Here is a 12,786-nt window from a genome sequence, read left to right on the forward strand (position 1 = left end):
CAGGCAAGAAAATCCAAGCAGAGATACAGAAAGAAGAAGGGAGGAGTTGAGAGAGATACTAGTGGCCACCAAAGGAGCAACAATATGCCAGCAGACCAGGAGCACCATGGCCATGTGGAAACATGTAAGTTAATAGGAGTTGGTTAATTTAAGATCAAAACGCTAGCTAGCAAAAAGCTGAAGCTGTTGGCAATACAGTTTGCAATTAATTTAAGTCTCTGTGTGGCTATTCTATAAGCAGTTGTGGGAAGGCTGGTAGGAGAGATTTATTTGGACTTCCGGACCATGCAGGACCATAGCAACATCCATCTACAATGAATCTACTATGTTTAGCTGTTATTATGACCCATTTAATGTTTTCAATTGCAAATTAATCTTGACATAAGGAATATGATGGTGTGTCAAGTTGAGAAGGGGTGGACGTGTGATGGCTACTCTTGATTGTCTAACTTACTGTATCTGGAATGAACTACAATCCAGAAAAGGAGGCCACAGCTGTGAGAGAATATTTTTGCTTGGTTTGAAGTGTGTGAATACGTTATTAGTCCAGACCTTAGAGGTAGGAAGATAAATGCCTTTAATCCATATTTTGAGGTGGGAGGACACACGCCTTTGAAAAGCATCATGAGGCTGGAAGATATGACCTTAATCTGGGCCACACCTTCTGCTGGAAATCTGTATAATAACATGGATGAAAGAAACTTTTGCTCCTTGTGTGCTTGCCCTAACCTTGTCAGCACTGCTGTGGGATGTTCCGTATGTGAAATGTGTTGCTCTGATTGGTTAAAATAAATAAAGTGCTGATTGGCCAGTAGCCAGGCAGGAAGGATAGGGTAGGTGGGACAAGGAGGAGGAGAATTCGGGGAAGTGAAGGCTGGGGCAGAGAGACACTGCCAGCCGCCGCCATGACAAGAAAGATGTAAGGTACTGGTAAGCCAAGAGCCATGTGGCAATGTATAGATTAATAGACATGGGCTAAATATAAGAGTAAGAACTAGACAATGGTAGGCCTGAGCTAATGGCCAAGCAGTTTAAATAATATAAATGTTTGTATGTCTATTTTATAAGTGGGTTGTTGGACTAACAGGGCTTGGCGGGGTCTGGAGAGAAGGTCTCCAACTACACAGCACATTCATTACTTCACTGGCATTGGAGCCTACATTTTTGGGATTCCAGCATTATTGGAGACCAACTGAGGCATCCAGCCTTGAGGACTGATTACTAGGTTCTTGGACTTCTGTTCACAGCTAACTGTTGTTATTGGATTAGCTGGGCAGCAGGCTGTAAGTCATTCATATAAATCTCCTTTATACATACATATAGAAACACACAACACACATATGTACATATATATATATGTATGTATATATACATACATATATATATATAGAGAGAGACAGAGACAGAGACAGAGAGAGAGAGAGAGAGACAGAGAGATTAATTCTATTAGTTCTGTTATTCTAGAAAACTGTGACTAATACGAACAGAGACACAATCTCATGGCAAACTCCCTGGTACTCTGGCTCTTACGATCTTTATACCCCCTTCTTGAAAAGTTTTCCTTGAGCCCTATATTCAGGAGTGTTTTATATATCTATCCATTGGGCCTGGCATCCACAACTCTGCATTTTGATTAGTTGGGGTTTATTTGTAATAGTCTCTGTCTGTCGCAAAGACAGTTTTCATTGATAACAGGTGAAGACTACAACTATCTGCAGGTATAAGGAACGTGTTTACATTTTTGTTAGGGTTGCAGATTTAGTAAAGTGGTGGTTGTTGGTTCTCCTCCAAGGTTCATGACTTCACCAGCACTGAGCAGTCATCCAGGTTTCCAGTACCAGTCTTGGTTTCTCTTTTGTTAAGAATTTCTTAAGTCCAGTTAGAGAACTATTGGTTACCACCAAGGTATGCTTGCCACTACTGCACTCAGGGTTATTGTACCATGATGATCATTGATGAGGTTTATAGGCATCATAGCTGGATAAGACTGGTCATTGGCATCCACCTTTGGGAGCTTGCATGGTGCTTCTGGTACCATGAAAACTATTCTTCAGGGAAGAGTGTTCCTTGTTTTGAGACAGCGACTCAGTGCAAATTTTCAGTTGTCCTAGACTCACTATGTAGATCATGCTGGCCTTGAACTGAGTTTCAAGGCTGCATAATGTTGCAAACTATACATAACTTTTTCTTATCATGCCATGACAGTTACTAAAGGTAACTGCACAGCCTACTTGATAGGCATGAGTAAATGAGTGCATCTTATTTCTACTGATATTAAAGACCTCTATTCCACTGAATTGAAAACTCTAATTGAAACATATGATTTTCCAGATGCACTTAACATATTACATTTAAACATCCTGAAATAAATATGTAAACACAGTAGCAATGAGACTGGAGCAGTAATATAATGCCCACTATGTAACCTCATGACCTGATTGACAGGATTCTTTCAGAGCTTTAAAGAAGGACAACATCACTACATAAAGACTTTAACAAAAAAGGGAGATTTCCTGACTCTTAGTATTACCTGATATTAAACCAGATACTGATACAATCAAAGAGAAATTACAGACTGACTTGCTCATTAAAAAATTTCTATTCCAGCCTCTCTCTCCCCCCCCCCCTCTCTCTCTCTCTCTCTCTCACACACACACACACACACACACACACACACACACACACACTTATATACACACCAATACATATATGATGCAGATGTGTGAGTGTGTGTGTGTGTTTCAAATACTGTCACTTCTCACTTCCTACCTATCTACTATCCTGTTCCACAATTCAAACAAATCTCTTTTGTGTTCCTCTTCATTCATTTTGCTTGGGGTTCACCTAGATTGACCAGGGCCACATGTGAGACTGTGGGTTCGGAGCTGTGTTGGAGCTCAGCAGAGGACTACAGCTAAAGACAGTGATTCTTCTACAATCCATCCATAGTCAACATTTGAGAGGTAAAGGTGGCCCTGTGAGCCTTTCCTTTTCCTAGACTCATTGTGGTCTAGTGTGAGGTCCACGCAGGTCAGTACAGTTGCTGTTGGTTACTGTTTACAACAGCTGTGTGGAGTCTAGAGAATGGCATTTCTTAGTCCTTCCTCTTCTTTCCCTTCTTATTCTCTTTCCTCCTCTTCCTCAGTGTTCCCAGAGCCATAGAAGGGATGCTGTAACTGACCTTTTTAGGGCTGGAACCACATATCTGACTCATTTTCTGCATCTGGGACAGCAAGGGTCTCTGCATTCACCACCGCATTAAAATTTTTCCCTATATTTTATATAAATGTACCTTTAGTTCTTTAAAAAGAACTTGTTTGAGTTAGTAAAATAACAAGACCATCGTCTAGTGGTGAGAGCAAGTACAGCTAGGCATGAACTCAGCCTACTTACTGCTGGAGACGCCTATTTCATTTCGTAATCCAAGTTTTTGAAATGTCTCTCCCCAAGGCACAATTGCAGTATTTGGTTTTTTGCATGTCATGGTTCTGTTAGCGATGGGACGGTGGAACCTGAATTTAGCCTGATATAGTTTGGTGTAAGTATGTAGACAATGAGTCTGGTAATCAAGTCGAGGTTAGGCTGCCTGTGTTTTATCTCAAGGGTTCAGATTCACTGTGGGGGTCAGATACCGAGGTGCAGCGTCCTCCTAGATCCAGTTCTGGTCTGGGCTGGCAGCGAGCATGTGGGGAGGCTGTGCAGAGCGGGTCCAGGGCAGCCTGACAGCTGGAGCTGTGTGGAAGGCAGCCTGAGACCCAGTGGGAGGAATAATTCAGTGGAGCTGAGACATGCACCCGGAAACAGCGGATGGGAGGATGTGGCACTTGGTTGGGTGTAGGGGAAGTGTGGAGCGTGGGCGGGTGTATAGTGGTGACATAAACGGAAGCTGGGACACAAAGTGAAGGCAGGGAACTCTGATAGTAACCTGAGGTCAGCAGTGCAGAGTGCCCCATTCCCTGTAGTTGCCCGGTGGGGAACCGCGTGGTGCAGACCTGGGTGCGGAGGACACGGCGGGGTGTCGCGGGGAGACGAAACCTCCCGGAGCCGCAGTCTCCGCGCGGGCGGCCTGGGAAAGTCACAGTCACAGCGCAGTGGCGGGAACCGCAGCCCGGCGGCCCTGGAACCTCCCAGGTCAGAGGAGCTGCGGGGCTGGGACGCGGGAGGGAAGGACGGGGTGCGAGCAGTTTCTCTGCTGTTCTTAAGGAAGGCGGCTCCGAAATTCTGCAGTGGGTGTCTTTCCCTTGGTGTATTTCAGATCATATGGAATGAGTCTGTTTTTTCCCCCACTTGATTGTCAAAATATTCTTGTAAGGATAATATAATAGAATATTTGAATTTATCTGTTCAGATTTGGAAGTACGATTCTCTTTGCTACGGTGGAAAGGACAAAGCTCTTGAAATTTACCATCATCCATACTCTACTGTTATACCGTTTCCTATACATACATATAGAAACACAGACATATATACATATACACACATACTACATATATATACACACATATATACATATGTATATGTGTATATATATGTACGTATATATGTATATGCGTGTATGTATGTATGTGTGTGTATATATGTGTATATATATGTGCGTGTGTGTATATATATACATATATATGTATATATACGTGTGTGTATATATATATATAAAGAGAGAGAGATTCATTTTATTATCCAGATTTTGAATCTTGGAAATTATTAGAAAATTCATACTGGAGAGAAACACACCATTGTAAATAATGTGGAGACTTGGAATCTCCGAGAGCTTTTAGATTATAGTCATGAAAGGAATACCTGAATCTGAAATTGAATCTGAAAACAAAATTGTTTGTGTGTCTTCTAGAGAGGGTATTTGTATACATTAATTTTTTAAAGTAAACCTTTATCCACCAATTATTTTCCATCTGAGACATATGCACACTGGGATGTAAATACAGCGTTCTGAAAAGTGTCTTTGCCAGGCCTGGTGGCACAGACCTTTAATCCCAACACTCAGATGGCAGAGACAGGTGGATCTCAGTCAATTGGAGGCTGGCAAGGTGTACATGGTGAATTCAAGGACAGAAAAACCCTGTTTCAGGGGAAAATAGAAAATGACAAAAGAAATTTAAATGGATTATAGTATAGAATAATTTTAGAAATCATCTTTTGAATAATTATGATAACTCATCTATATCAGAAAAAATGTCTCTAATAGTCTTTTTGTCTTCTTGGTCCAAGAAAGCATTCTGTCCATGGACACATGACCAAACCGTTAATATTTTGGTTCTTGTATTTGCTGAGTTTGAGACCTGAACTCACAGTGTTGTTCTGTCTGGCCTGAACTCACCATGTAGATCAGGCTGGACTGGAGAACACAGAGCCCCACCCACCTGTGCTAGGATTAAAGTTGTGCACCAACAGGACGATTTGAACTGTTGTTTTTGCGGTCTGTTGACAGGCAGTGGTGTGACTGTGGACTTCTCCCGGGAGGTGTGGCAATGCCTGGACCCTGCCCTGAGGGCTTTGTACTTGCTGGCACTGGATGTTCTGTGGCTGAGAATTGTTTGCTCGCAGTCTCTCTTGCTCCTCCTCGGTATCTCTTGACAAACTAATCTATACGTGTGTGAGCTTTGTGTGAGTGAGTCTCACATCCCACAGAATAAAATGAAATCCTCAGAGGATAAAAGAAAATTTTGATGGAATGTGTTTTTTTCATGTGTTTCCCTTTGGGAGGGGCTAACTGACCATCCAGACCTGCTCACCTGTGCAGCAGAACGAAGTGGCCTGGAAGGAGAGAGGAGACAGGAGCTAAGGATCCAGGTATGATGGAGACATTGGTGAAGGAGTGGAAAGGGGATCAAGTGAATGTGGAGTGGGACATGAAATCAGTTTTCCACATTCTGTTTCACTAGAAATAATTCTGGAGACTTCCACTGAAAAGAATCTCCTCAGGATTATCCTAATGTGGGCATGAGAAGGCTTTCTTCAGAAGAATTGATATGGAGTCAAATAAAGTTTTACTTGACTGCGTATCTGAGTGATGCTGTCCTTATACACACCAGAGATCATGTTTTCATACCATTATTAAATAATTTTCACTCATTGTTTTAATGTATTATAAAAATGATGAAAATTAATACCTCCTGGTTTATTTGTTGTTTTCAAAAATTTTGAGCTTTGATATTCTATCACATTCTCTACCTTTTAGTGTTTTTGTCTCCTTTCCTGAAAATAATGCCAACAGAGTTTTGATAAGAATAAGCAAGTACATTTACATCCTGCAACACTCTGTCTATACTGTCTCCTACTGCCTGTTAGAATTTAGGATAAATATTTAGAATGCTCTAAACGTCATGCTGGTTTAGTAAAGTACTGGTTGTAGGTTCTCCTCCAAGATCCATGCCTTTACTAGCCCTGGGGAAACAGGCTACTTTCCAGTACAGGGATGACTTCTCTGTTGTTGACATTGTCTTAATCCAGTTAGAAGCTGTTGGTTACCACCAAGGGCTCTGTGCCACTCTTGCACGATTTGGTTATCATGCAGTGCCAATCATAGTTGTGGTTCATAGGTGTCATAGCTGGGTATCATTGTTGATTGGCTCCCTCCTTTGGACGGTTGCCTGCTTCCTTCTGATACCATGAAATCTAGTCCCCAGGGAGGAGGCTTTAGGGTCAGTTCCATCTGGAGTTCTGTAGGATTTCTGTCTGAAGTGTGTGGCTTCTTCAACACTAGAGACTCAACTTCTGTCTCTGGGAGGGAACTATGGGTAAAAGCAGTACCCTTTAATGTTTGGAAGTCTCTTGGACAACTGTGACCAAAAATTTCAAAGCAGATGTTGGTCGATTTGTTAGAGAATCTATGGCTCTTGTGAAAAGCATCATCAGCCCACTTGGGAAATTTTCATGTGCACTCTAAATGTGTATGCTTACAGAGATTTAGATGTATATAGGCATTTTTTTGGTGGATGGATAAGAGTCAAGGAATAAATGGATTTCTTATGAATTTTCCAGACATCCTGACTGTTATTTTACCCTCCTTTTTCTGTGTTTTTAATCTCTCCTTTCTCCATAATTAAATCTTCACCCCTGTTTTCCCATTTCACCCTTCAGATCACTTGTTCCCTGTTACTCCATCTCTGTTACTCCCCCACACCCCACAGTGATCTCTTCTGACTTTTCTGGTTACTGCAGTCACTCCAGGTTGTTTATGCAATCTGAAGATTTGGAACTTCCTGTGAGAGAGAACATGCATTGTTTGTTTCTCTGGGTCGGGGTTACCTCACACAATATGATCTTTACTAGATCCATTTATTTACCTGCAAAGCTCATTATTTCAGTTTTCTTTACATGAATAGTATTCCATAGTGTGTATGTACCACATATTCAGTATCCATTTGTCTGTTGAAGGACATTTAGGTCGTTTCCATTTTGTAGCTGCTGTGAGTAGAGCAGCAATAAACATGGGTGAGCAAGTAGGATGTTGAATCCTTTGAGCATATAGCAGGGAATGAAATAGCTGGGTCATGTGCTAAATTTATTTTGCCTGAGGATTTGTTTATTGAATTGATGATTATCTATTTGGATCTTCAGTGTGGCTAGTTTTTTGGTTGTTGTTGTTCAGGGCCTTTTTATTTACAATGGTTTTGGTTTTATGTTGTTACTTGTTAGATTATTCATAATATTCTTCCTTCTTTTTGAGAAATAGTGGTTTGCTGTCTTGCTCATGGATTATTACTTCCTAGTTCTCCTATATTTATCTCTTCCTCACATGTTCTCCTATCTTTGGGATCATTGACAAGATGTCTAGTAAAATACTATTGGTTGTGTCTTTCCATGTTGATTGACATTGTTCATTACCAGCTTTCAGTATTAATTTTTGCTTTTCCCTTTTGACCCCTAGACTTGAAAGGGAAATAACCATCCATTCATTATTTCTGAAAGAGAAACTCAAAGAAGAGAAACAATAAGAAATGGCTGATTCTCCAGTAAACATGTCGCAGGTCAGTGGTTCCTTCCACTTTTTTTTTTTTTTGGTTTTTCGAGACAGAGTTTCTCTGTGTAACTTTGTGCCTTTCCTGGAACTTGCTTTGGAGACCAGGCTAGCCTCGAACTCACACAGACATACACACAGGCAAAACATGAACGCACGTAAAATAAAATAAAAAATTAATTTCATAGAACATTTATATGTTAATGTTAAAATTGACAGTATATAGTCCTATTATAATCCTTGGTATCGTGAAAAATAAAAACTCTTTGTCTATAAGATTAGTCATATTTTCTATGTACCTCTGTGCTATTTAATGGTGTGGTGTTGGACCTATAGGCTAAACATCCTAATGGACTCTGTCAGAATAGAGTCATGTAAGGCCCAAGTTCACACAGGATTGATTTGTGTCAGCGTTTTAACATGGTCTACAGGAACAGCATTTAAAGCACATTCCTCATCATGAATTTTCCTTCTGAGACATGTCTGCTGTGATCCTGTGTGACGTAAACACAGCATCCAGAACCTTAAATGTATTTCTTGTTTTATGTAAGACTATTGTCTCATCATGTTATCAGAGAGTTAGAACATTCATGAGTGAATGTGCCTGTATTAGAAATGAAATTTGGAGTAATTATCTCCGCTCATCTACATTCCTAGTCCTTATCTCCAGGTAATCAATTGAAAGTAACACATGATCAAACCATACTTTTTCTGTTTCAGGGTCTGTTGACATTTGGGGATGTTACTGTGAACTTCTCAAAAGAAGAGTGGGATAGCCTGGAACATGCGCAGAGGGCTTTGTACATTGATGTGATATTGGAGAATTACAGCAACCTGGTCTTTGTGGGTGAGAACATTTTGCTTGTAGAATTCCTAACCCATCCTTTGTTTGTTCTGCCTTCATAGGATGTAAAATCCAATAAGCTGTCCTGAAAAAACCAGCAGGAGACAAGGCAAAGTTTAGTATTAGGAAAGAACTTGTTCCATGCTATTTAGTTTTCTCTTTCCATTTTCCATTTCAGAGGTTCTTCCACTCTTCATTTTCATTCCAAGATTCATCCATAAACTCAGTAGCATATAATATTTCCACTCATATCTTAAACCTCCATGTCCATTATTGCAATTGACATGGTTTAGTTGTGAGACAAGGTCAGGATATACAAACTGAAAATACTAAATATATTGAAGTATTTAACTACAAATATTAGTAGAGAAATCTTGCCTACATACTTCTGGTTTGTGTTTTCATATACTGAGTACAGTACTATCCTTACTTCTGTATTCTTTCTAAAAGTCCTGGCATGGGTCAGGGGCTGCCTCAGAGAATATGTGGATTATGTATTGGAGGTAGGCGTGATCACCTGTCTGGAAAGAATGAGATTGCCCTGGAATGTGGAGAGAGGAGAGTAGCCACAACCAGGGTGGGCTAGTGAATGAGCAAGAAAACAGTGAAGGCTTCATGTGAAAGAGAAAGCAAGAGCAGAGAAGGTTTTGGGATATTCAATTCCACTTGAAAAGAATCCTGAGCACTTAACAGTATAGTGTCCTGGCCCCAGGGATGTATCCTGTCTGTTGTAATAACTGTTAGAAGGCATTGTGTCTTATTACACCTGAATGATGGTGACTTAATAATAGTACAAAAGGCAGTTTTATATGACTCTGCTGAAATCAGATTGGAATAATTTTACTTTTTTTTTTTTTTTTTTTTTTTTTTTTCTGAGACAGGGTTTCTCTGTAGCTTTGGAGGCTGTCCTGGAACTCACTTTGTAGACCAGGCTGGCCTCGAACTCACAGGGATCCACCTGCCTCTGCCTCCCGAGTGCTGGGATTACAGGCGTGCGTCACCACCGCCTGGCTATTTTATAAAATTTTAAGTCTAATGTGAGTCCATGAAGTAGGATTGTTGTGTAATTGCCTTCTTGTATGCATATTTTTATATTATATCCTTTATTTTCTTTGCAGTGGAGAATACACAGACACCTTTCTGGGAAATAATCTCAGGAGTCAGTCTACAGAGTGGACTTGAGAATAACCCTATGAGGAAAGTTAAGAACCACAGCAGTGTGTGGAGCTCAGACAGTGGAGGATAGAAATAAGCAATAGCTGCCCATGACAACTCTACCTCAAATAATTTAGAGCCTCTGCTGCCTGGCATAATCCTGTCTTTGTATCCATTACTTTTGAAGAATCTAATGTGTTTTTCTATAGAGAAAAATAAAGCCTTTGATGCTTTTAAGTAGGACTTTAATTTTAAAAGGTCTTCTGAACAGTGTTCTTCATTGCCTATCACTTAGTAAGTATAAATACTGTGAACCAGGGATTGGTTGAAACTCCTCTTCATCAGTTTCTGAGAAGAAATAATTAAAGATAGAGGAGACATGTATTCTAAATGTAATCACTCAGTGATCTCTATCCCAAAGCTAATTCATAGCTGTCAATTATTTTTCCATCTTTTTACCCAGTTAGAGATTTTTGAAAAGATGAGATATCTGTTATAAATCACTGACCTTTGAAGGCTTTCATGCTGTTGTTGTGAGTATCCATACAATTATAGTAATTGAAAAAAAAATCTATTATTGGCAGCTCTAAACTAAGTAATTCCAGGTTCACTTATGTTAAAAGAGAACTTAGGGAGACAGTCATTTATCACATGTTTATCATTGGAACAAGCCCTATTAATCTGAATTGTACTCATTTTCAGAGAACTACTGCAAACATGATCCTGTCCATCAACATGTGAAGACTGAAAAGGAGTCTTGTCAGTGTAATGAGCTTGGCAAAGTGCTTCATGACCCCTCCACATGTACACTTTATACAACAAGTGAAACTACAGAAAACTCTAATAACTACACATGCAGTAATCACAGGGATGCTGCAACTGACTCATCAGACTTAAATAGAGATGAAAGCATGCACCCTGGAGAAGAACTTTGCAAATCTAAAGACTGTGAGAAATCTTTAAATTTGTGTTCCAACATTACTCAAGATCAGAGACTCTACACTGCAAAGAAAGAGCACAGGCAGCGAGAATATAGTGACTCTTTTGCATCTTTATACAGTCTTTTGCAACAAGCAGTCTACATTTTAGAGGCTCCACACCAATGTGGGAAATGCGGGAAATGCTTCAAGACTGCTTCAAACCTCACTGAACATGAGAGGATTCATACTAGAATTAAACCCCACAAGTGCATCATTTGTGAAAAATCCTTTACCCAGAGTTCAGGTCTTGAAATCCATCAGAGACTTCATACTGGAGAGAGACCTTACAAATGTGGGGTATGTGACAAATCCTTTACCCGAGATGCACATCTTAGAACACATCAGAAAATTCATACTGGGGAGAAACCTTACAAGTGTGAGGTATGTGACAAGTCCTTTACTTTGAAGTCAACCCTTAGAAGACATCAGAAAATTCATACTGGGGAGAAACCTTACAAATGTAGGGAATGTGACAAATCCTTTACCCAGGACTCAAATCTTAGAACACATCAGAGAGTTCATACTGGAGAAAGACCTTATAAATGTAAGGAATGTGACAAGTCCTTTACCAAACACTCAGATCTTAGAAGACATCAGAGTGTTCACACTGGAGAGAAACTTTACAGATGCAAGGAGTGTTACAAGACTTATAATAGCTGCTCATATCTTAGAGCACATCAGAAAATTCATACTGGAGAGAAACTTCACAAATGTAAAGACTGTGACATGTCCTTTATCCATAGTGTAAGTCTTAGAAAACATCAGAGAGTTCATGCTGGGGAGAGACCTTACAGTTGTTAGGAATGTTAGAAATCCTTTACCAGTTGTGCAAATCTTAGAACAAATCAGAGAGGTCACACTGGAGAGAAACCTTATAAATGTGAGGTATGTGACAAATCCTTTCCCTTGAACTCAACCCTTAGAAGTCATAAGAAAATTTGTACTGGATAGAAACTGTACCAAATGTATTAAATGTGACAAGTCCTTTACCGAGGCCTCACATCTTAGAAAACATAAGAGTCTTCACACTGGACAGAAACTTACAGATATAAGGAATGTGACAAGTCTTATACTTGCTGCACAGCCCTTAGAAGACATCAGAAAATTCATACTGAAGAGAAACTTCGAAAATGCAAAGACCTTGCTATATCTTTTATCCATATGGCAAGTCTTGGAGCACATCAAAGAGTTCATACTGAAGAGAGACCTTACAGTTGTTAGGAATGTGACAAATATTTTGCCCACTTCTCTGTTTTAAGGAAACATTAGAAAATTCATACTGGAGAGAAATCATACAAATGTAAAGACTGACACATCCTTTATTCAGATTTTGAATCTTGGAAAACATTAGAAAATTCATACTGGTGAGAAACACACCATTATAAATAATGTAACAGTGGGAAAAGCTTTTTATTTCTTTTAATGTATATGCATATTTTGCCTGCAAGTATGTCTGCACTATGTCTGTTCTTGTTCAGGGGTCATCAGATCCCCTGTATGTGTAGTTACAGACCATTGTGAACTGCCGTGTGTGTGTGTGTGTCTGTGTGTCTGTGTGTCTGTGTGTATCTGTGTGTTTCTGTGTGTGTTGGGAAATAAACACTGGTCTTCTGGAAGAGCGATCAGTGCTCTTACACACTAAGCCATGTCTCCAGTCCTTTGTTAAAAATGTAAGAAAAACATTTATCTTGTTCAAGATCCAAAAATTCATAATAATACCAGGTGTAGTGGTACACTCTTTAATTCCCAGCACTTGGGATGCAGAGACAAGAAGATGTGTATGAATTGGAGGGCATCATCATTTCCATACTGAATTCCAGGACTACATAAAC

The 12,786-nt window shown here is 39.9% G+C and overlaps 1 pseudogene; it reads left to right on the forward strand.

Annotated features, from left to right (window-relative positions):
- Nucleotides 1-4,634: 4,634 nt before the first annotated feature.
- Nucleotides 4,635-12,484, forward strand: LOC118576673 (annotated as a pseudogene).
- Nucleotides 12,485-12,786: the final 302 nt, after the last annotated feature.

The sequence above is a fragment of the Onychomys torridus genome, unplaced genomic scaffold (assembly GCF_903995425.1).
Source record: "Onychomys torridus unplaced genomic scaffold, mOncTor1.1, whole genome shotgun sequence".
Classification (NCBI taxonomy): Eukaryota; Metazoa; Chordata; class Mammalia; order Rodentia; family Cricetidae; genus Onychomys; species Onychomys torridus.